Source organism: Callithrix jacchus, chromosome 9 (genome assembly GCF_049354715.1).
Source record: "Callithrix jacchus isolate 240 chromosome 9, calJac240_pri, whole genome shotgun sequence".
Lineage (NCBI taxonomy): Eukaryota > Metazoa > Chordata > Mammalia > Primates > Cebidae > Callithrix > Callithrix jacchus.
The window spans coordinates 133911457-133932141 of NC_133510.1; the positions used below are offsets into that span (position 1 = coordinate 133911457).

At 48.4% G+C, this 20685-nt stretch overlaps 1 protein-coding gene across 35 annotated transcripts in view; it reads right to left on the bottom strand.

Moving 5' to 3' along the window:
* The window catches only part of RIMBP2 (RIMS binding protein 2), a 352269-nt gene extending 344356 nt beyond the window's left edge, over positions 1-7913 (bottom strand). For all 35 annotated transcript variants that reach the window (XM_054239125.2, XM_078337752.1, XM_078337734.1 and 32 more), the window contains exon 1: positions 7838-7913. The gene's annotated coding sequence lies outside the window, so the exon portion shown is untranslated. The remainder of the gene's footprint in view (positions 1-7837) is intronic.
* Positions 7914-20685: the final 12772 nt, after the last annotated feature.

Sequence of the window (20685 nt, forward strand, 5' to 3'; positions counted from 1 at the left end):
TAAAAATACAAAAATTAGCCAGGCATGGTGGTGCACATCTTAAGCCTAGCTACTCAGGAGGCTGAAGGAGGAGAACTGCTTGACCCTAGGAGGCAGAGGCTGCAGTGAGCCAAGATCACGCACTGCACTCCAGTCTGGGCGACAGAGCGAGACTCCATCTCAAAAAACAAGATAAAAAGAAGCTATCCAGCCTCTCACAAATCCAGAGAAGCCCCGGCTTCTTCCATTTTCCGAGGAAATGCCTATTACCCTTTTCACGTCTTGTCGGATTCCATTTTCTCATTCACTGCTATTCTTCTTAGAATGCGGCGTGTGAGAGCACGTGAGCTTGGCCAGTCCTTGCTCTTCCTTTCAATGCCCTCACTAGAGTTCTGCATCCAGATTATTCTGGGCTTTTAAAACGAGTATGTGTCATCTTTTTTCTGCAGTTTTGGAAGACACTATTTGGACTGATTTACTTAGGCCGCCATTGGGACTTGAGGTTTATATTGTAGGAAGGTTTTTCATTACGGATGCATTTGCTCCTCCTAATATAAAAATAACCAAATAAAAGTTAAAATAGTTTACATTAAGTGTTACTTTTCGGGGACCCACCTCATACATTAATACCTTTAACCCCACAAACCCTAGCTCAGTATGACTGCCTTGGTCAAAGATAAATGCAGTCACACCTCGCTTAGCGACAAGGATGCGTTTGGAGAAATGCCTCATTAGATGCCGTGGACCTGCACACACCCAGTGGCACAGCCTCCTCCACGCCCTGGCTCGATGGCCGAGCTCACTGCTGCTGGGCTACACACGTGCGCAGTCCGTGACTGCACAGAGTACTGCAGGCCACGGCAACACGGTGTGAGCACTTGTGCACCGAATCATACAGGAGACAGTGCGCGGAGGATCAAAACAATAAAAAATGGTGCACCTGTAGAGGGCGCTCAGCACGAATGGAGCCTGCAGGACTGAAATGACTCTGAGTGAGTTAGTGTTTGAATGAGTGAGTGAGTGAATGAATGCGTGAATAAGTGACTGTGTGTGAGCGACTGAGTATGTGAGTGTGTGAGTGAATGAATGCGTGAATGAGTGACTGTGTGTGAGTGTGTGTGAATGACTGAGTGTGTGAGTGAGTGAATGAATGCGTGAATGAGTGACTGTGTGTGAGTGTGTGTGAATGACTGAGTGTGTGTGTGAGTGAATGAATGCATGAGTGACTGTGTGTGAATGAGTGACTGAGTGTGTGTGAATGAGTGTGTGTGTGAATGAGTGAATGAATGCGTGAATGACTGTGTGAGTGAATGAGTGACTGTGTGAGCGACTGAGTGTGTATGTGTGAATGAGTGAATGAATGTGTGTGACTGAGTGTGTGAGTGAGTGACTAAGTGTGTGAGTGAATGAGTGACCGTGTGAGTGAGTCAGTAAGTAGGTGAGTGTGTGGGTGAGTGGGTAACTGAATGACTGAGTGGGTGAGTGACTGTGTGTGAGTGACTGAGTGTGTAACTGGGTGAGAGTGTGAGTGGGTGAGTGTGAGAGTATGTGAGTGTGTGAGGGAGAGTGTGAGTGGGTGACGGTGTGAGTGGGTGACTGAGTGGATGTGTGTGTCAGAGTGTAAGAGTGAGTGACTGTGAGTGACAGAATGTGTGAGTGATGAGTGGGTAAGAGTGTGTAAGTGAGTGGGTTAGTGAATGAGGGAGTAACTGTTAGTGAGTGTGTGTGAGTGTAAGACTGAATGAGTGAATAGTGAGTGACTGAGAAAGTGAGTGTGAGTGACTGAGTGTATGAGTGACTGGGTGAATGAGTGTGTGAGATGAGTGTGTATTAGTGTGTGACTGAGTGGGTGTGTGACTGAGTGTGTGTGTGCGTGGGTGTGTGTGAGTGGGTGTGATTGAGACTGAGTGAATAAGTGAGTGATGAGTCAATGAGTGAATGAGAAAGTGACTGAGTGTGTGACTAAGTATGTAAGTGACTGATGAGTGGGAGAGGGTGTGAGTGGGTGGGTGTGTGTGTGAGTGGGTGAGTGTGTGACTGAGTCTGTGAGTGGGTGGGAGTGGGTGAGTGGGTGGGTGTGTGGGGGGTGAGTGGGTGGGTGAGTGGGTGGATGTGTGTGTGAGTGGGTGTAAGTGGGTGAGTTGGTGTGTGTGGGTGTGTCAGTGACAGTGGGTATGTGAGTGTGTGACTGAGTGCATGGCTGAGTGTGTCAGTGAATGAGTGGGTGACTGAGTGTGTGTCAGCGAGTGTGTGTGAGGGTGTGAGTGGGTGAGGGTGAGTGGGTGTGTGTGTTAGTGAGTGGGTGTGTTTGCGAGTGGATGAGTGGGTAAGTGTGTGAATGAGTGAGTGGGGTGCGTGTGTGAATGCATGAGTGACTGGGTGAGTGACTGGATGAGTGGGTGAGTAGGTGTGTGGGTGACTGAGTGGGTGAGTTTGTGAGTGGGTGCGTGAGTGTGTGACTGAGTGGGTTAGTGACTGAATATGTGTGTGATTGTGTGTGAGTGACAGAGTATGTGAGTGGTGGTAGGTGAATGAGTGTGTGAGTGGGTGAGATTAAGTGGGTGTTTGAGTAGGTGAGTGGGTATGTGAGTGACTGTGTGTATGAGTGGGTGGGTGAGTGGGTGTTTGTGTGTGAGTGTGTGTGAGTGGGTGTGTGTGGGTGTGTGACTGAGTGGGTGTGTGAGTGGGTGACTGTGATAAGTGGGTGTGTTAGTGTGTGATTGTGTGACAGTATATGTGTGACTGAGTGGGTGTGTCAGTGTGACTGGGTGTGTGAGTGGGTGGATGTGTGAGTGGGTGAGTCAATGAGTGTGTGGGTGTGTGTGAGTAGGTGGGGGAATGAGTGACGGAGGGAGTGACTGAGTGTGAGTAGGTGAATGCGTGTGGGTGAGTGGGTATGTGTGTGGGTGTGTGACTGAGTGGGTGAGTGGGTGTGTGGGTGACTATGTGAGTGGTTGAGTGGGTGAGTGTGTGAGTGAGTGGGTGAATGAGTGGGTATGTGGGTGACTGAGTGGGTGAGTGGTTGTGTGTGAGTGGGTGAGTGTGTGTGAGTGGGTGAGTGACGGTGACTGGGTGTGTGAGTGACTATGTGAGTGAGGGACTGAGTGGGTGAGTGGGTGAATGAGTGGGTGAGTGTGTGTGTGGGTGAGTGTGTAAGTGACTGGGTGAATGAGTGGGTATGTGAGTGAGTGGGTGAGTGGGTGGGTGAGTGGGTGAATGAGTGGGTGAGTGGTTGAGTGACTGTGTGTGTAAGTGGGTGAGTGGGTAAGTGTGTGAATCACTGAGTGTGAGTGGGTGACAGTGGGTGAGGGTATGTGACTGAGTGGGTGTGTGAGTGTGTGGCTGAGTGGTGTGTGTGACTGAGTGGTGAGAGTGTGTGACTGAGTGGTATGTGTGTGTGTGACTGAGTGGTGAGTGTGTGTGTGTTTGACTGGTGAGTGGGTGTGAGTGGGGGAGTGAGTGTGTGAGTGAATGAGTGACTGAGAGGGTGACTGAGTGAGTTTGTGAGTGTGTGAATGAGTGGGTGAGTGACTGTGAGTGTGAGTGTGTGACTGAGTGGTGTGTGTGACTGAGTGGTGTGTGTGTGACTGAGGTGTGTGTGACAGTGGTGTGTGTGACTGAGTGGTGTGTGTGACTGAGTGATGTGTGTGTGACAGTGGTGTATGTGACAGTGGTGAGTGTGTATGACTGAGTGGTGTGTGTGACAGTGGTGTGTGAGTGGTGTGTGACAGTGGTGTGTGTGTGACTGAGTGGTGTGTGAGTGAGACAGTGGTGTATGTGTGTGACAGTGGTGTGTGTGACTGGTGTGTGTGACGGTGGTGTGTGACTGGTGAGTGTGTGAGTGGTGAGTGTGTGACTGAGTGTGTGTGTGACAGTGGTGTGTGTGTGGGGAGTGCGTGACAGTGATGAGTGTGTGTGAGACTGAGTGGTGAGTGTGTGAGCAAGTGGGTTAGGAGTGTCTGTGAAGACCTGGGCCAGTCCTGTGCACACCTGTAGACTCTATAAAGGCTGCACACTTAGACTATTCAACATTTGTACAAAAATATTCTTTCTTCATAACTACCCTCAGGTTGCCTTAGACATTTCTTAATTTTTTACCTTTTAGACTCTTTTGTAATAATACTTAGCTTAAAACACCTTAAAACACCAAGATATTTTCTTTCTTTATATCCTCATGTATTCACTCTTCCTCGTCTGATTTTTTTGTTTGCTTTTGAGACTTCGCTGTTAAATACTAAGACACACACACACCAGGCCAGGCCTCCCCAGGGTCAGGGCCACCACATCCACATCGGCGTCTTCCCCCTGCACATCCTGTCCCGCTGGGCGGCCTCCAGGGAGTAAGGCGGGGAGCTGTTGCCCCCATGCCGGCCATGCCTGCTTCGGATCCCTCCCAGAGGACCAGCCTGAGGCTGTTTCACAGCTAACTTTGGTTGAATACGTAGAGAGAATACACTCTAGAATCATGATAAAAGTTACAGGAAGTACAAGAGCCAGTAACATTTATCATCGTCACGTATCACGTTTGTGCATGACGGAATGTGCCAGAGGGGCCACACACCGGGCAGCGCGATGGTCTGTCCACACCATCGTCGCCACACGCGTGACAGTAAAACATCAAGCTTAGCTGCTGCCACGGCCACACTGGGGCGGGGATTGCTCCGGCCTGTTATAATTGCACATGGCCACCCACGGTATGCTCGGTCTTCATTGACCAAAATGTCATTACGGAGGCGACACCCGGGAGATTTCCTTCAAGGAAAGACAGATCCACACAGGAGCGTGGCCCAGTCGTGGACACGAGGGGAGAGTCAGAGAGAGACTGAGAGAGGCAGAGGAGAAAGGAAGGAGGGAGGGAGGAGAGAGAGACTGAGGGAAAGGGAAAGAAAAAGAGAAAGTGGGAGAGAAAAGGAGAGAAAGAGGAAAGAAGGTGACAGAGAGACTGAAAGGAAAGAAAAAGTGACAGAGAAAAAGAAAGGGAGGAAGGAAGGGAGGGAGGGAGAGACAAAAGGAGGGAGGGGGGATAGGAAAGGGGGAGTGGGAGACGGAGGGAGGCTGAGGTTTATGGTTCAGTGAACCCTTTGCACCCAAGGGTGGTGGCACCAGCATCACCAACAAGAGAGGCAGGTGTCCTCAGCTAGAAGCCCAGACAAGCCTCCCTCCACACCATAAAGGGATCAGACAGCTTTTCAAATGGGGGAAAGCCAAAAGAGAAACTGAGGAAATAAGCCACGCACTGTCATTATCCACAGGGCAACAGGTGAGTGAAGAACCAGGTTGTCTCCAATCGGCGGCTCTGGCTGATGAGTAACAGCTCAGCACAGCTGAGCCAGTCCTCCCCTGGGTTCCCAGCACCACACGGGTTCCAAACCTTCTGGCAGACGTGGAGTGTCCGCCCTCCCGAAACAGATGCTGATGTAGTGCCCTAGGGACACTCCCAGACACAAAGCGGGTTCATGCGCGAGGCCCTCTGGTCCCTGAGGTCTGGGCACTTACGGGTCTAGACTGAGGTATGAGGTGGGCTCTCAGATCCACATATGACCTCAGCCGAAGGCAACAGAGAGCCAAGGCCAAGCCCCAGAGATGCCTAAAGCGCCCCCTGGTCACACTATAATCGGCGGTTCTCAAAATGGGGTCCCTGGATGCCTCCACCTCCCCTGGGACCGCGTGGGAATGTGGATTCCGGCCCCTCCCCGGACCTGCTGGATCAGAGGCTCTGAGATGCAGCCGGTTAACCCACCCGCCGGGATGCCAGCACTCAGCACGTGGGAGAAGCACTGCTCCAATTAAAACTCCAACCGGACTCCAAATTCCAATGTGGCAGGAGGTGCATTTGCAGTGGAAAGGAAGGAGGCTCAGCAAAGAGCCAGCTCCTGCCTCTCCTCCCGCCCCAGCACATGCTGGCCTCTTCCAGCCGCCAACAGCGAAGAGCTGAAACTGAAGACACAGCGCAGGGTCCGCTGCTTGTCTGCGCATCTGCATGGCTAGAGCTCTCAGCCGGCGAAACCCAGCCTCACCTGGGAAGCTCCTCCACCACCCACACCCACCCCCGACTCTGCGGGCTTGAGTTTCTCTGCGGAGCTTGCAGCGTGGGAGAAGCCGGCTGCTCGGCCTGGGGAGGGCCGCCTGCCTCCTGCGTGGGGGTGGCCCCCACAGCGCCAGTATCTTCCTGTCTCCCAGGCACGTGGGCAGTGCCACCCTCTCCCTGACCCAGTTTGCCATCCTCTCGAAAGGGGCACAGGGGAATATCTGCCACCAGCACCTTCCCCGAAATAACCTGGAGGCTCCACTCTGGGCCCCAGGCGCTGCCATATGGCCACGGTACAGCCCTTGACCCCAGGCACGCCCCCCACCCCCCACTGCAGAAGGGGCACCTGCCTGCTTGCCCCTCACACCACGCCCCCAGGAACCTCCAGAGCCAATCAGACCCTGCCCATCCCGCTAGGAGCTTGATCATGCCTCACACAAGCCAAAACCCCACAGCCCAGCGGGGGCTGAGTTCCCGGAGAGCCCATCAGGGCCGGGAGGGAGCTGGGGAGGGACACTGTGCATGGGGAAGGTGGCGATGTTTTAGGGCCTTACCTAATGTTCCCCTAAATGGAGTGAGCCAGCATGCACGCCACACTCCCCTCCCTGCCCACTCCTGCTCTGAGCCCCACACAGCTGCCCCTGCCAGCAGCCCGGCCTGCCACAAGGCCCAGGAGCCAGGACACCTCCTCTCCCCACCCCCACCTTCCGTTTTCAGAGAGAGCCATGCTGTCTCGTCTCTCCTCTCAGGGCCTGCTCCGTCTGTGACACTTCCCCTTCCCGGGATGAAGTGGGCTTTTCGCCCTCGTGAGCAGTCTGCTTCAGCGCTCCTCAGAAAGAGAAATGTGGAGATGGACAGGGTCTTCTTCCCACCCTCCTTGCTCATCCTAAGCACCTTCAGGGACCCAGAGACCACACAGGCTCAGAGCCAGCACCCGCCTCCCCTGGGACCAGGGACCAGGTCAGGAGGTGAAGCACTCCTTCCTCCCTCCAGCCAGTGTCACCCCGACCTCAGCTCCCTGGGGGCAGGAGGGAGGCTGCTTCCACCGAGGCCTCTGCTGACAGACGCCCTGGCCCTCACCTGGACCTACCCAGACCTAAGCTCCTGGGTGGGTGGTCCTGTGCACCCTGCCTTTCCCGGTGAAATAGGGTTTCCCCCGTGGAGTCTGCCCCGGCGAGCAGCCCTGCCCACACAGCCACACGCACGCACACACTCTGCCGGGGAACATCTATTTTGACAAACACATTATTCAAGTCTGTCCGTGGGACGTGAATTGACAAATTCCTGGTGCAGCCTGCTGGCTTTGTGCATTTGCACCTGAGCCGAGCTGGGGGCTCTTCTGTGTTTCTCCCTCGTCCCCTTCCCCATTCCGCCCTGCCCCCAGGAAGTCAGGTCCAGGGCCTGAGCTGCCTGAGAAGCCGGGGAGCACTCCCTGGACCAGCGAGCGAGCCGGGCTGTACCCATCGGGTGCCAAACTTTGCCTGCAGGGGCTTTTCCGAGCAGCCTGGGGTGGGGGCATGACAGAGCCATAGCGCCCCTGCAGCTGGCACCCGGGTGGCACCCGGCAAGAAGCCGCCAGCCCTTCCCTTCCGAGAGGACCCTGAAATACAAGCCGCACGGAGACGCCACCAGCAGGGCCCGCCGCCACTCCCCGCACCCAGCGCCCCGGGCCCCGGCTGAAGGGCATCCTCCATCCCATGCAAAATAAACTCTGTCTGGGCAAAGAGTTTCCGGCTGAGCCCCTGTGAACAACGTCGCTGCAGCTCGGGTGCCGAAAGGCGAGGGGAGACAGGAAGCTATTTTTGGGAGAAAAAATAAATCTCAGCCTACCTTAGAAGCTAGCTGTGCCAAGGCTCCGGAGGCTCACCGCCAGACAACTGCAGTGTACTGTGTCAGATTACAAACTGGGGGCGAGGGGGAGGCAGGCAGGGAGAGGCGGGCAGAGGCGGCGCCCAGTCACCATCTCAGGGCATTGGCGTGTCAGTGCCGCTTGCATTCAGCTAGACATGATTCATTAGTTTTCTGCAGGCAGGCAAGCAGGTCGGGTGGCGGGGGGAGAGAGAGGGAGAGAGAGAGATCAGCCGCCATGCAGCAGTCACCAGAGCCTATGAAACATCAGTGTTTGAACGCACGCACACACACGCGCGCGCGCACACACACACACACACACACACACACACACACACGCCAAGATGGCTATACCCCTCACTGCCAGTTTCTCTTTCACAGAGCCGTGGTTAAAAGCTCAGACAGAGATGGAGGCAAACAGCTCTCAGCCACGCAGGGCTTGGGGTTGGTGCTTTTCCCTCTGTCCCTGGAAAAACAGCACAAGATCTTCCCCCACAGGGGCCAGGGGTCTCCTGAAAGCGACAGGCACAGCAAGGTAAAGCTGCCCCGGGTTCAGGAAGCTCAGAAGCTGAAGCGCAGTCAGATTTAGGTGATGAGGAGCAACCCAACCTGCCTGCGTCTTTGCTCTCCTGTCCGGCTCCCCTCCCCGCACCAAGCCTCCAGTGGCCGTGGGGGTTCCCCCTTCCCCAGAACTTCAGGCGGGGGCACAGACATACCGGCTACCTAGCAACCAGGTGGTGCAGGAGGGAAAAGCCCTGGAAGCCAGCACAGACTTCTCACCCCCACCTTCCTTCCCTGGGGCAAAACCCCAGCGTTTGTTATTGAAAGATGCTAAATAGTGCAGCTCCTGGGAAGGAAAGCCCCTTTGGTATTTGGGGCTCCACATACCCTAATTGAGGCTCTGAGGGGCCTACTAAGGATGGCCCTGCTCATTTTTTTCTTCTTTCCTTCACTCAAAAAAAAGAAATCAACTTGTAAACCTCTAGATCCAGGTCGGCAATGTCTCTCTCATTGCTTGAATTCCTTCCTTCCCTTCCCTTCCCTCCCTCCCCCCCCCCCCCCCCCCCCCGAAAAAAAGACACAAGAATTCCGAGGAAGGGCTTGCTCACAGCATCTATGGGGCCCTGGTACAAAAAGGAAGGACTTCTTCTGAGGTGATTTCTGCCGCTTCTCCAATTAAACTCACTTTACAAGTTTTAAAAAATGGGCTCCGCATGTTCTCACTCATAGGCGGGTGATGAACAGTGAGAACACATGGGCACAGGGAGGGGAGCACTACACACTGGGGTCTGTTGGGGGGAATAGGGGAGGGACAGCGGGGGGTGGGGAGTTGGGGAGGGGTAGCATGGGGAGAAATGCCAGATACAGGTGAAGGGGAGGAAGGCAGCAAATCACACTGCCACATGTGTACCTATGCAACGATCTTGCACGTTCTTCACATGTACCCCAAAACCTAAAATGCAATTTTAAAAAATGGGCTCCTTAGTAAAACCAACACATCCTCCCATCACTGTGGTTTTGTTTGTGGTCTTAAAGGAGCCGCAGTGGGCTCAAAGCTAGACAGCCAGAGGAAGCTGCTTCCCAAGACAACTCTTTCAGCACTAGGGCAGAGGGGTCCAGCCTGTGTTCCCAGTCAGGACTCATCCTGGCCTCCCGGATTGGCTTCCGAATTCTCTGCCTCTGAATTTGCCTGCAAGACGGGGGGGCTTCCTTCAAGTCCGGTGTACAGCAGCCCCAGCCTCTGTGCAAGGAACAAAGAGATGCGTCCTGTCCCCGGGAGCAGGTGGCAAACCACAGACCATTCCTTCTCACCCTGCGGCAGAGTTATGAGCTCGCAGGAACTACGGGACTGCAGAAGACCGTGGAAGGAACTGGCTGCCAGATACTCATACACACACGTTCACAGCTGCGCTGTGCTCTACAGCCGCCCATCTACGGATGAATGCATAAACAAAATGTGGCATATCCATTCAATGGAATATTACCCAGCCAGGAAAAGGAATGAAGTACTGATTCATGCTATTACCTGGGTGAACCTTGACAGCACCATGCTGAGGAAAGACACCAGACACAAAAGCCCACCTATCTATGAGCCTGTTCGTATGAAATATCCAAATCAGGCAAATTCATAGAGACAGAAAGGAGACTGCAGGTTGCTGAGGGCTGGGAGGAGGGAGGAGGAGGGAGGAGGAGGGAGGAGGAGGGAGGAGGAGGGAGGAGGAGGGAGGAGGAGGGGGGAGGAGGGAGGAGGAGGGAGGAGGAGGGGGGAGGAGGGAGGAGGAGGGAGGAGGAGGGAGGAGGAGGGAGGAGGAGGGAGGAGGAGGGGGGAGGAGGGAGGAGGAGGGAGGGGGAGGGGGGAGGAGGGAGGGGGAGGGAGGGGGAGGGGGGAGGAGGGAGGAGGAGGGAGGAGGAGGGGGGAGGAGGGAGGGGGAGGGAGGAGGAGGGAGGAGGAGGGAGGAGGAGGGAGGAGGGAGGAGGAGGGAGGAGGAGGGAGGAGGAGGGAGGAGGAGGGACTCCTTAGCTGAGTGGGGTTTGCTTCTGGGGTGGTGAGAACACTTTGAAACAAGATCGAGGTGGCGGTGGCACAAGATTGTGAATGTATTAAACGCCACGGAATTGTTCACTTCAAAATGGTTTTTTTGTGATGTGAACTTTACCTCCATAAAAACATATGAAAGACGGTAGAAAGCGCCTGTGCACTGGGCCCCGCTGGCCCTGTCTGCTCCTTCCCCGTTCCATCTGTGTGGCCTGGAGCAGGTCAGTCTTTTCTCACATCAGTAAAATGGTCATGTCTGCTTGTCCTATAGTGTCTGCTTCACGGGCTCTTCTAGGGGACAAATGAAATATTCGCCAGAAGGAAATAAAGCTATTCCCCCTTAGAAAGGACTCACTCTGTTAAAAGGTCATTCGGTGGCATGAAAATGACTCTCCGCTGCTATTTACACAGCAGAGAGGAAATTAATTTTTAAGGAATGCCGTGGATCATGTAGGCCCAAAGTCCAAGCTTCTAAAACAAATGAGCTGTAAAAATGTTTCCGTTTGAAGATGCTGGGTGCTCCCCACCCAGGACCATTGCCATCCGCGCCGCACCGCTGAGTCTCCGTCACAGATGTACTGTTGCCTGCGGTTTCCAATGTGTGCGGGGCTGCAGGTCACGTGTCTCAGCGTGAAGAGCCCGTCTTGTCGGCTGGACAACTTGAGATGGAAGGGTTGACTATAGCTGCCAAGAGTCACACAGTCAAATCAGAAAAGGAATGCAGGCCAGGTGCAGTGGCTCGTGCCTGTAATCCCAGCTCTTTGGGAGGCCAGGGTGGGAGGATCACTTGAGACTAGGAGCTCAAGACCAGCCTGGGCAACATAGTGAGATCCCATCTCTACAAAAAATACAAAAATTAGCTGGGCATGGTAGTGCATGCCTGTGGTCTCAGCTACTCAGGAGGCTGAGATGGGAGGATCACTGGAGCCCAGGGGGTTCAAGGCTGCAATGAGCTGTGATTGCTCCACTGCACTCCAGCCTAGGGGACAGAGTGAGACCCTGCCAAAAAAAAAAAAAAGAAGAAGAAAAAGAATGCAGGATTCCATTTCTTGGTGTCAAGTTCTAACTTCACAAAAATTAGGTGAATTTTGTGCATAAAATACTAAAAAAAAAAAGTAACAACCAGAGACTTTCACAGGTGTGTTCGTAGCTTACTAACAATCCACATGAAGCCATTCGGTGCCTGTGAAGGATGAAGAAGCAGGGTGTTCACCCCAGCAGCGGGGAGCTAGCCAGTTCTGAAAAATGAGCCGCTGTGGTGGGGACCAGTTTCGGTGATGGAATCAAAAGTGCTGACCCCTCCAGCGCTTGCTATAGGCAACCTGCTAGGTCCAGACCAGACACAGCCCACAGGAAGGCGTCGCTACTCACCGGGTCTATTAGGCTGTTAAGGACGCCTGTGGGTAAGCCACCGTTTGTGTTATGTGGTCCTGGACGGAACGCGTGTTTGCCAGATGTCGGGAAGTGTCAGATGCAGAGCCGCGTAACTGCCGTTCACAGTTTTCCAGCCTCCATATGGAGACGGCACACTGGAGGGTCTCCACTTGGAAAGGCTGTCTGAGAAAATGCCAGTCATTCGTTTGCAGTGTAGTTCCGAAGGTTCAGCATGAAAGCGGGATCTCCTGTCGCTGGACGGTTAATAATAGGTCTGTGCTGACACCGAACATCAGCACCTCTGCCAGCCTGAGTTTCACAAAGCACAGCACGTCTTCTAGGAGGATAATTCCAAGGCCAGTGGCTAACTGCAGCCACCTAAATCCTTTCAAGTAAGCTTCCGAAGCTGGGTGTTCGCCATAAGCGCACTCAGCTGGGAACAGCTCTGGGAAAAATCTGCCCTGTTTACAGGTAGTGGGTTAGCTAGACAGGTCTAAAAACCAGGCAGTGTTAGAGATGATATGATGATCTAATTGGAACCCCAGATGGACCGATCACAGTGAAACTGTTACAAATAAGAACAGTTATTTGTACAGAGGATAGACTAGGCTGGGCAGGGTGGCTCATGCCTGTAATCCCAACACTTTGGGAGGCCAAGGCATGAGGACCACTTGAACTCAGGAGTTTGAGACCAGCTTGGGCAACATGGTAAACACCTGTCTCTATGAAAAACACAAAAAAATTAGCTGTGTGTGATGACTCATGTCTGTAGTTCCAGCTTCCTGGGGGCTGAGGTGGGAGAATCACCTGAGCCCAGGAGGTCAAGGCTGCAGTGAGCCATGATCACACCACTGCACTCCAGCCTGGGTGACAGAGCAAGACCCTGTCTCAAAAAGAAAAAAAAAAGGGAGAGCTCTACATATATTCTGTAATTGGATAGAATAGTATTTTTGGTTCCCAGCAAATATATATTTGTATATTATTGCATATTATTTTGGAGGAACAAAAATTATATACAAAAATCAGTAGCTTTCCTACACAAAAGCAACAACCAGTTAGAAAATATAATGGGAAGAAAAAAATTCCACTTATAATAGCATACAAAAAGACATGCCTAGAAATGTGTACGATATATATGGAGAAAACTGAGGAACGAAGAAAAGAAAAATTGAACAAAATGAAAAGCCAACCCCACACTTGGAGAGGGTGCTTAACTTTTATAAAGTTCTCCTGAAAGCAACCTTAACATTTAATATGATTATAATCAACATAAAGGCAAGAGTTTTTCCCAGATCTCTGGAAGCTGATTCTCAACTTTGTATGGAAATATAAGCACAAAAGCATAACCCAGACATTCTGCTGAAGGCAAAAGGTAATGAAAGAAAACTAGTCTTACCAGACATTGAAATATATTACAAATAGATAAATAAAATTGTTCTGTCCCAGTATGAAAAGACAGATCCACAGAACAGACTAGGTGGTCCATAGACAAATCCAATTACACATGACAATTTCATGTGTGATAACATAGTACTTCTAATCAATAAGAAAAGATAGAACATTCAATAAATGGTGGTCAGAAAACAGGATAATTAGGGGAAAAGATTCTTACACATAAGATAATTCCAGATCAATCAAGTATTTAAACGTATAAAAAAAAATTATACATTCTAGAAAAATTATAAATTTTTTTTCATTATTGTCAGACGAAGAAGGACTTTCTAAGAACCCAGGAACAATAAAAGGAAATGCTGATTAAATTTCACTACATGGAAATGTAAACTTCTCCACAGTCAAAAAACACCACAAATAAAACCGAAAGGTCAGCTACAGCTGAGAAAACATATTTGCAGCACATGTTTCAGATTCAGCTGTGGGTTCAGTTTCGTGGGGCCTAGAGTTTATATAATGTGGGGAGCGCTAGTTAAGAAAAATAAAACACAAAGAATACCAATACAAAATATAGAAATATGATCATCTAGCAAGAATGAGAAAATAAATCATAACACATTCCAGATTTTAAAATGCTGACAAACATCACAAAATCCAGAAAAATAGCATATATTTACCGTAATTCAGTGCCTAAGCCCCTATAACACCATCTTTATTGATACATGATAAATGTACGTATTTTAGGGGGACATGTGCTAATTTGATGCATTCGTATAAGTATAAAAATCAAATCAAGGAAACTGGGCCACCCATCACCCTATAATATTTGTATAATATTTGTTTTTAACATTGACTGTGTAATCTTTTATTACTTCTCCGGATGACAATGATTTTATAATTTTATTTTCTTTTGAGAAAACAGAAAACTCTTTATTATGATGATCAAAATTTGCTTTTTAAAGTTATTATTGAAGGTTTAAACAATTTTTTAGACAGCTACAGAGAAAGGGCAGGTCACCTACAAAGGAAAACTCATCAGGCTAACCATGGACCTCTCAGCTGAAGCCCTACAAGCCAGAAGAGATTGGGGGCCTATATTCAACATTCTTAGGGAAAAAAAAAATCTTCAACCGAGATTTTCATATCCAGCCAAACTAAGCTTCATAAGCAAAGGAGAAATAAGATCCTCTTCAGATAAGCAGATGTTGAGGAAATGTATTACCACCAGACCTGCCTTACAAGAGACCTCGAAAGGAGCACTAAATATAGAAAGGAAAGACCACTACCATTTAATACAAAATCACACTTAAACACACAGATCAGTGTTGCTACGAAGCAAGCACACACGAGCCAGCGTAATAAGTAGCTAACAACACAATGACAGGATCGAATCCGTACGTATCATTACCGACCTTAAATGGAAATAGGCTACATGCCCCACCTAAAAGGCTAAGAGTGGCAAGTTGCATAAAAAAGCAAGACCCAATGGTATGCTGCCTTCAAGAGACCCATCTCACATGTAATGACACCCATGGGCTCAAAATAGAGAAATGGAGGAAAATCTACCAAGCAAGTTGAAAACAGAAAAAAAGCAATGGGTTGCTATCCTAATTCCAGACAAAGCGACTTAAAACCAACAAAGATCAAAAAAGACAACATTACGTAATGGTAAAGTGTTTAATTCGACAAGACCTAACTATCCTAAGTATATATGCATCCAACACAGGAGCACCCAGATCTGAAAAGCAAGTTATTAGAGACCTACAAAGAGACATCGACTGCCATACAATTATAGCAGAAGACGTTAACACTCTAGTGATAGTATTTACTAGACAGATCATCAAGACAGAAAATTAACAAAGATACTCAGGGCCTGAACTCAACAGTGGATCTGACAGACCTCTACAGAACCCTCCACCCCAAAACGACAGAATATACATTATTCTCGTGGCCGCATGGCATATATCGATTACATGATTGGACATAAAACAATCCTCACCAAATTCAAAAGAACTAAAGTCATACCAAACACACTCTCAAACCACACCACCATAAAAATAGAAGTCAAGACTAAAAAAAAATTGCTCAAAATCACACAATTATATGGAAATTAAAAACATGCTCCTAAATGACTTTTGGGTAAATAATGAAATGAGGACAGGAATCAAGAAGTTATGTGAAGCTAATGCAAACAAAGACACAACATACCAGAATTCTGAGGACACAGCTAATGCAGTGGTAAGAGGGAAATTCACAGCACTAAAAGTATTCATAACATCAAAAACTTAGAAAAATCTCAAATTAACAATCTGACATTGTAACTGAAAAAATTAGAGAAACAAGAACAAATCAACCCCAAAGCTAGTAGAAGATAAGAAATAACAAATATCAAAGCTGAACTGAAAGAAATCAAGACACACACACACACAAAACATTCAAAAGATCAACTAATCCAGGGGTTGGTTTAAAAAAAAAATAAGATAGGCCACTAGCTAGACTAATAAAAAAGAAGAGAGAATATCCAAAAAATACAATTATAAATGACAAAGGAAATATTACCATTGACCCCACAGAAATAAAAATAACCAACAGAAACTACTATGAACTCCTCTATACACACAAACTAGAAAACCAAGAACAGGTGGGTAAATTCCTGGACACATACACCCTCCCGAGACTCAGCCAGGAAGAAATGGATTCCCTAAACAGACCAATAATTAGCTCTGATTTATTAAATCAGTAATAAATAGCCTACCAACAAAAAAGCACCCAGGACCTGATGGATTTTCAGCCAAGTTCTACTAGATGTACAAATAAGAGTTGCTACTACTCCTACAGAAACTATTCCAAAAAGTTGAGCAGGAGGGACTGTTCCCCGACTCATTCTGTGAGGACAGGATCATCATGATACCAAAACCTGGCAGACACAGAAACAGAAGAAAACCAGGCCAATATCCTTGATGAGCATCGATTCAAAAATCCCCGACAAAATACCTGCAAACCAAATTTAGCGGCACCTCGAAAAGCTAATCCACCGTGATCAAGTAGGCTTCATCATTGAGACGCAAGCTTGTTTCAACATACAAAAATCAGTTAATGTGATTCATCACATAAACAGAGCTAAAGACAAAAACCATGTGATTATCTCAATAGACACAGCAAAGGCTTTCAATAACATTCCAAATTCATTCATGTTAAAAACTCTCAATAAACTGGTATTGAAGAAACTTGCCTCAAAATAATAAGAGCCAGCTGGCCAGGTGCAGAGGCTCATGCCTGTAATCCCAGCACTTTGAGAGGCTGAGGTGGGCAGTTCACGAGGTCAGGAGATTGAGACCATCCTGGCCAACAGAGTGAAAACCTGTCTCTACTAAAATACAAAATATTAACTGCCTGCCTGTAGTCCCAGCTACCTGGGAGGCTGAGGCAAGGGAATTGCTTGAACCCGAAGGTGGAGGTTGCAGTGAGCCGAGCCTGGCATCGGAGTAAGACTCCATCTCAAAAAAAAAAAAAAAAAAAAAAAGAGCCATCTATGCCAAACCCACAGCCAATATCATATTGAATGGGCAAAAGCTGGAAGCACTGCCCAAGGCAATTTACAGAGTCAATGTCATTCCTATCAAACTACCAATGACATTCTTCATAGAACTAAAAAAACTATTTTTAAATTCATATGGAACAAACAAACAAAGAGCCTGAATAGCCAAGGCAATCCTAAGCAGAAAGAACAAAGCTGGAGGCATCGCATTACCTGATTTCAAACTATACTACATGGCTACCATAACCAAAACAGCATGGCACTGTTTTGGTACAAAAACAGGTACATAGACCAATGGAACAGAATAGAGAGCCTGGAGATAAGGCCAGACACCTATAACCATCTGATCTTTGACAAAGCTGACAAAAGCAGTGGGAGAAAGGACTCTCTATTCAATCATTGGTGCTGGGAGAACTGGGTAGCCATATGCAGAAGACTGAAGCTGGACCTCTTCCTTACACCATATACAAAAATCAAATCAGGATGGATTAAAGACTTAAATGTAAAGCCCAAAACCATAAAAACCCTGGAAGACAACATAGGCAATACCAACCTGGACATAGGAACGAGCGAAGATTTCATGACAAAGACACCAAAAGCAATCACAGCAAAGGCAAACATTGACAAGTGGGATCTAATTAAACCTAAGAGCTTCTATACAGCAAAATAAACTATCAGCAGAGTAAAGAGACAACCTACAGAATGGGAGAAAATGTTTGCAAACTGTGCATCTGACAAAGATCTATCCAGCATCTATGAGGAACTTACATTTATAAGAGAAAAACAACCCCATTAAAAAGTAGGCAAAAGACATGAACACTTTTCAAAAGAAGACATACACATGTGGCCAACAAGCAAATAGAAAAAAAGCTTAATATCACTGATCATTAGAGAAATGGAGAAATGTGAATCAAAATCACAATGAGATACCATCTCCCACAAGTCAGAATGGATATTATTTAAAAGTCAAAAAATAACAGACTCTGGTGAGGTTGCAAGAAAAGGGAACTGTTGGTGGGAGTGTAAATTAGCCCAACCATTGTGGAACGCAGTTTTGTGATTTCTCGAAGAGCTGAAAGCAGACCTACCGTTCAGCCCAGCATTGCCACTACTGGGTACATACCCAGAGGGATATAAAGTATTCTACCACAAAGACCACACGTGTGAATGTTCATAGCAGCACTAGTCACAATAGCAAAGACAAGGAATCAGCCTGAATGCCCATCGATGGCAGATTGGATAAAGAAACTGTAGTACAGATACATCACGAAATACTATGCAGTCATGAAAAGGAATGAGCTCATGTCTTTCGCGGGAACATGAATGGAGCTGGAGACCACTATCCTCAGCAAGCTAACACCAGAACAAAAAACCAAATACTACATGTTCCCACTTACAAGTGGGAGCTAAATGATGAGAACTTAATGAGCACAAAGAAGGAAACAACAGACACTAGTGTCTACTTGAGGGTGACGGGTGGGAGGAGGGAGAGGAGCAAAAAAAGATAACTCGGGTCCTGGACTTAATACCTGGGTGATGAAATAATCTGTAGAGCAAACCCCCAGGACACAGTTTGTGAATGTAATAAAGCTTCACTTGCACCCTCGAGCCTAAACTAAAAGTTTTAAAGGAATGATTTTTTAGGCCGGGCGTGGTGGCTCAAGCCTGTGATCCCAGCACTTTGGGAGGCCAGGGCGGGTGGATCACAAGGTCAAGAGATCGAGACCATCCTGGTCAACATGGTGAAACCCCGTCTCTACTAAAAATACCAAAAAATGAGCTGGGCATGGTGGCGTGTGCCTGTAATCCCAGCTACTCGGGAGGCTGAGGCAGGAGAATTGCCTGAACCCAGGAGGCGGAGGTTGCGGTGAGCCGAGATGGCGCCATTGCACTCCAGCCTGGGTAACAAGAGCGAAACTCCGTCTCAAAAAAAAAAAAAGAAAGAAAAAAAAGAGATGATTTTTTAAATGAATTTATATCAAGTAGAGTTACAGTAAAAATGGGCTTGCTGTTTAAACTACTGCTACAGTGTATCCTACAAGCACAGGAATTCCGATAAGTCTTTTTTACTTGAATACCATTAAGAATGAAATACACGTAAATGGTTTATACGTGTGTTTGCTGTATCATTGAGAATCTTCCAGAGAGAAGAACTTCTCTTCTCATTGAATACCATTAAAAAATGAAATACACACGAGATGGTTTATACGTGTGTTTGCTGTATATTGAGAAGATTCCAGACAGAAGAACTTCTCTTTTCACTGCGCATTGGTGAGAGCCACATTCCCCGTTTGCAGTTCACATCTGAAGACTGAAAGAATCTGCCACAAACTGACTTTGGTCTCCACCCATTTCACACCTCCTTTCTCACCCCTGCCTATATGTTTCTGGTGCCAAACAACATACATGTTATACGATGATGGGAGCTTGGTCATACCGGGTCACGAAGAATTATTCAGTACAGAGAGTGGGAGAAGCATGACAGGAAGTGGTACCATGGTGGCTGCTGATAACACACATCCAGAAGTGACAGCAAGCCTGTCAAAACACATCCCACTAAACTCAACTTCAAGGTAACTGCAACTCAAATTTCTCTCGGCCTAGTCCCCAAAAATGCCATAGCCTCTCTGACACCACCCACACCAGGGAAAACCTCAGTGGGAAATACAGTCATTTAAATGCTTGCACCTAAAACAAACTTGAGTCAACTTTGTCAACCCACTGCTCGGTCCTCTGCAGGGGTCTCGTGAGAGATTATGCAAGGGAGGTCTCTGAAATGTAAATGTCACTGGTTTCATAACTCTGCCTCTTGACAAGCCGAGGACTACCTTGCTTAATATATAAAGAGCCCTTCCCACTGCTAAATTTGACTGGCTTTTAAATAAAAATAAAAAAATAAAGAGCTCTTACAAATCAATAAGAAAAAGACCAACCGTCCAATGGAAAAACTGGCAAAGGATACAGACACGGTTCAGCACCACCGCCCCCCATGAGGTGGCGCCACCTGCCATGCAATCTCCAAAACATACTGAGGGGGGAAAAAGAAAGAATGGCATGATGTAGTCTCTCATTTGCACATGAGACGAGGATGCCCACATGTGCAGACTGGTAGAGGATGCCCACCATAGCAATGGCAGTTACGTCTGCAGGAGAGGGGCTGCGGACTGAGAGTCTGGGAGTGAAAGATCCCTTTACACCGCTATTTCTCTTTACTCAAAGCACTATTATTTACTAAAATTCATCGAACTGAAGCCTAAAAAGGGTACATTTACTGTATTTATGATAAAATGTTGCAGATATTTTTAAAAGCTATTATTAAATGTCACTAAATATACACTATATACATGTTAAATATTACACATATTCACACATGTGCACATACATCCACATAGGACCTAAGTACCAAAGGCAAAATCAGCCCTTGATAACCCACCAAAAGAAGACTGTGCTGTGCAGGATGGAAGGTTGGTATCTCAGTTCCCCCACCCCTGGGTTCTGAGACTGTGGGAAGAGCTGCTGTCTCAGCCAGAGCCCTGTGCCAGGGGGAGGGGGAGCGTCCACGCTGGCACTCACACTCACACTCACATGGGGGACTCAGCGGCCCAAGGCAGGTAGGATGCCCCATGGAGACAGCAGCCACAGCAGCACCACTGAGCCTGCCTGAGCCATGGCTCCACATCTGGGGCTGCCATGGAGCAGCTCTTCCTGTGCCAGAAGATCACAGTCCTGTGTGCCCGCGCCCCAAGGCACACTGCTGGGCCTGTGAATGCCTCCGCTCTGCGCTTCCTGTGTTTTCAGTTTCCTATAAAGGTTACTTTTTAAGAATAAAGGTTACTTTCAAAACCTAAGAAAAACAGAAAATCACAGTCCTTCGGGGCACAGTGAGAAAGCCTGAAGCAGTGGGCCCAGCTACAAGGAAACTTACCCCTGAGTTCAGGCAACGCTAAGGGAGCATGTGTCCCATCGCACAGCGCACACCTGGTCTCCTTC